The sequence below is a fragment of the Oreochromis aureus genome, linkage group 12 (genome assembly GCF_013358895.1).
Source record: "Oreochromis aureus strain Israel breed Guangdong linkage group 12, ZZ_aureus, whole genome shotgun sequence".
NCBI classification, from domain to species: domain Eukaryota; kingdom Metazoa; phylum Chordata; class Actinopteri; order Cichliformes; family Cichlidae; genus Oreochromis; species Oreochromis aureus.
This window is the reverse complement of record NC_052953.1, coordinates 30,106,984-30,111,538: the sequence shown is the minus strand read 5'-3', so window position 1 is coordinate 30,111,538 and position 4,555 is coordinate 30,106,984. Positions and strand designations below refer to the sequence as shown.

Genomic DNA, 4,555 nt, shown 5'->3' with positions numbered 1-4,555 from the left:
TGCCCCGTGGTCCTGCAGGCTCTCCACCAAGCTTGGTTGTCCGTTGTCTCTGTGTGCTTTGGATTAAAGAATGTTGGCTACCGCTCACCGCTCATCTGCAGGCTTTATTTAAGTGGAAAAACTTCCACAACACGGGCAAGGGGTATAATATATTTAACCCTTTTATGCATGAATTATGACAACCTATAAGTATTTTTTTTCATCTTTAGGCATGAAAAAAAGATTTTTGAACATTTTTTAAAACATGTACTTCAAAGAGTTTTTTACATGTCCAGTGGGTGGCAGGGTATGGAGTGACACATCAGTGTCCAATGTAGTGGTTTATGTGCAAGTATACCATCAACACTGAGACAAATACAAGAAAACAGCCTTTGAATAGCTGTCCACTGTAGTGACAGTAGTGAAGTAGTGAAGTACCTGGGTAGTCACGTCAACAACAAGCTGAATCAAAGATCAATACAGAGGCTGTATTTAATATTATTTATGTCTTCAAATTCTCACACTTGCATACAGAGCACTTAATGGACAAGCTCCAGACTATTTATCTCAGCTTCATGTTGAACACAATGCTACTCGTTGTCTTTGCTCACAAGTATAAAATCTATCAGTTGTCCCTTGCACAAGACTGAAGAGAGTGGGGACAGAGCCTAACAATATATCTGTCAGGCAGAGAGGCATCTGCTCCCCACAGGCACGTGCAGAGGTGAGGGCGGAAGGGGCTTGAGCGCCCTGCCTGGGCGGTCTGGAGCTGTAAGAGAAATACAAATCAACTCAGAGACACAGACTGATGTGACACAACCAGTAAGTAGGTGTGCAGCGTACACTGTAGTCTATAGCATACAGGAGTATTAGATTATTATGTGCACATTGGTAAGTTGTCTTGTGGCAACTGACGAATTGAAACAAATGAGCGTGCTGTGTGTGTAACAGCGCGACAAACATTATCTGTCCTTTTATTAACTGCACAAGTAGTGCTGGTCATAGCTGATAGCTAACTGGGTAATAGTGACATGGGTCTGTAGCTCTGTCCACCATTTTAGTGAACATATTTAGTTTTAAAGTAAGTTACAGGGCTTTTCCTGGCTTTCTGGAGGGCTTATATTTCACTAAAACGATGTAATATGCATGTCCACATAATTATGGAATATTATAATTGTGATATTTAAAAAACACACACTGTATTTTAAACAACATACATTAAGAAACAGATTATATTAGATTTATATTTTAAATATGACAAAATGCTTATTTTACAGCAGCAAAATTATTGTACCTCTACATTTTAAACATTTAATAAACCTTCTGCCTGTACAGAATGGATAGTCAAACATACATTATTTTATATTTATTTTTGTATTCTTTTTACTTTATTATTATAGCACTAGGAATAAATAATAAGGGAAGGATTCTGGATCAGCTCCATGATCCAAACTTGTGCCCATAGTATATGCAGTATTCTGAAGAATGTCTAAAATGTCACTGTGTGTGTGTGTGTGTGTGTGTGTGTGTGTGTGTGTGTGTGTGTGTGTGTGTGTGTGTGTGTTTTATGTATATAGATTTTTTCAAATTATTACTCATGATATAACACAGTCCAGACATGCCTTGTAAGGATGTTTCTATAACATTTTCTATCATTACTTTATTATGGATTAGGTGCGAAAGTTTTTAAGTGTGGACTATTAAATAATAGACTCATGCAATAGCAAATTGTGTCTTGTTCTCAGATGGACAGCAAGTGGAGAGTGATACCTCAGATGAGGAGATGAAGGAGGAAGACAAGCAAAGAGTGATTCACAGGCAGAACCGAGTTTATTTCTCACAGTTTTTTGTTGCCTTATGCTTCCAATCGCTGTCACCAATCTTTGTATTTTGTTATTATCTCATAACACTTGATTAATCAGCTACCATCTCTCCTATGGACTTTTTAATGTCTACAGTCCGAGATCAACACAGCCCTGCCCTCCAGCACTGTCAGCAGCAGGAGCAGCAGAAACCCCTCAACAGCAACATTGTACCCATCAGGTAAAACATAGGCTATGTTTGCTTTGCCTTGTCACCACCTCACAACAGTGATATAGTATGATGCGATTCCATATGAGATTCTTCATGAATGTGTGTTGTTGTTATTCAGCCTTGGTCAATGTGCCCCTTTAAACATCTCTGCAAGGCCCTGGCTCCCCAAAGTTAACAGTTTATTTCAACCCTGCAATGTAACAACACTAAACGCACACTTTACTAAGCTGATTTAACACTTGCTACGCTGTTTTAATATATTTGGTGAGCCATTTGAAATCCTGTTTTGTTTTTGGGTTTTTTTGCTTTGTTTGTTTTGAAATAATTTTCTCTTTAATAGTTTTTTTTAAACTGTACATTTTATTTTATGCCAGAATTTTTTTTTAGCTATTTATTATCATATTATAGCTAGCTCTTTTTACTTCTTTCAGATGCTCCTTTCAGAGGTCGTCAGAGTGAATAATCTGCCTCCAGCTCACCCTATTGCGAGCGTCCCCCTCTGTCACATGTCCTCCTTCACTGTGGTCTTTGTCTTTTCCTTATGCCTGACAGCTCCATCTTCAACTTCCTTTGTCCAATATATCCACTGTCTCTCCTTTGCACCTGTCCACACAATCAGCCTGGTTTCTCTCACTTTGTCCACTCAGTCTGAGGTGTCCTTCTGATGTACTCATTTCTGGTTATGTGCTTTGAGATCACTCCCTAAGTAAATCTTAAGATCTTCAACTCTGCTTTCTGTCTTTCTGTCAGTGCCACCGTCTCCAGACCTCCAAACATCTTAACAGGCCATACACCCATCTTATAAAGCGTTATTTTAACTTTTGCTGCTATCCTTCTGTCACAATATATGTTGCTTTGGATGGTTAACCCCAGTTTTTAAAATTCATCTACATTCACTACCTTCACTAATGAACATGTGCTAAACCAACTGGAGAAGAAAAGTGTAAACATGATGAGTTCGGATGATAAAATTCTGACAGTTCAAGAGCAGGAGCCAGACTCATAAAGACTGTATTGCTAACCACATTTTAAAAAGATAACCATAGACACTAACTGTTTAAATCAAGCTAAAAATGTTGTGATAAACATTTAAGTGCAAGACGTAGTTATCCCATATTACTTGGAATATGTCCACTTTCATATTGCTGACAAAGCATTAGTTAGCACCATAGACACTGTAAAAGATTTATATTGTCTTTATGATTAGCACATACTCACTTCAGAGAATTTCCAACAGGATTTCGGACCAGATATTCCCTCATCTGCAGCTGTGCACTGACTGTGATGGGTTAAGGGCTTTCTACAGTCTTGTCCAGCTGATGGCCTGTCTCCTGGAATTTGGACTGTGCTGGGAGACACAGCAAGCATTCTGGCTGCGACATGTATTAATGTGCAATGCATGAGGACTTGGATTACCTGTGTTTGTTTGCCATTTTGGCCTTGGAGACGCTGATGTTGTTTTGCTATCTTTTTAATCTCCTGTTTACTTTGATAATGTAAGTTAATTATAAATAGTTTATTGTAAATAAATAGTTTGCAGTAAGGGGTTTGTAACGGTATATGTAAACTTCTGACTACAATTGTACATCAGTATTTTCTTAAGCCAATCTCATATGTTGTCCAGTCCAATCAGACTAAGAGACTGTCAGTTTAACTGCAGCAGTCATAATTTTTGTGTCGGTATCAATGTCACGTGTGCATTAATCAGTGCCTCAAACATCCAAATAGTGTCACGGGTAATGGGAAAATACGGACTCAGTCGCGGAGCTCTGGATGCGAAGCAAACAGTGCGTTTATTTACAGTGCTCAAAAACAGTCTCAAAACACAAAGCGAAGTGCAAAAATCCAACAGTGATCTTCTCCAAACTCCCAGTGGTGTGCAGGTGAGTTTTCAAAGTGATTATCCGAGTGCGTTTTCTCCTCCGAGAGCTTAATCCAGCGGGCTCCTTCTCTCCAACCTCCTGCTCCGTATATCTTCCTCCTACAAACGAGCGACGACAACAGGTGAGAAGGCTAGCCGGCTAAAGCTATGTTGCAAGTAACAAACACCCTTTACTACCGAGCTTCAAGTACAATCCAGCGTCGACTGCCGTCGGGTAGTGATGGCCCGCGTGAAGCTGACGCTCCGGAGCGTGTGTCGAAAAAAACAACACACTGGTTCAAAAGCACTGTGTCGAGGCTTGCTTCGTTTTGCAAAAGTCACGTGACCAGTGACGTCCGAAGCTTCATTACGCACGTAACTGCTTCGGTACCTGATTCAAATGGATATAAGGAAGTGAATCATTCACGGGATTTGTGGAGTGTGTTGATGGTGACAGATAGCGAAGAGGTGATCATTATATATATATATATATATATATATATACATATATATATATATATATATATATATATATATATATATATATATATATATATATATATATATATATATATATATATATATATATATATATATATATATATATATATATATACATATATATATATATATATATATATATATCCAGGTGTCCAGTGGTTAATTGCTAAGTACCTGGAG

The 4,555-nt window shown here is 38.4% G+C and overlaps 1 long non-coding RNA gene across 1 annotated transcript; it reads right to left on the bottom strand.

Moving 5' to 3' along the window:
- Positions 1-466: 466 nt before the first annotated feature.
- On the bottom strand, positions 467-4,201 carry LOC120443039. Its single transcript, XR_005615088.1, has 2 exons — positions 3,232-4,201; positions 467-748 (listed from the first exon to the last, which is right to left on the bottom strand). It is a non-coding gene; the product is annotated as an uncharacterized LOC120443039 (long non-coding RNA).
- Positions 4,202-4,555: the final 354 nt, after the last annotated feature.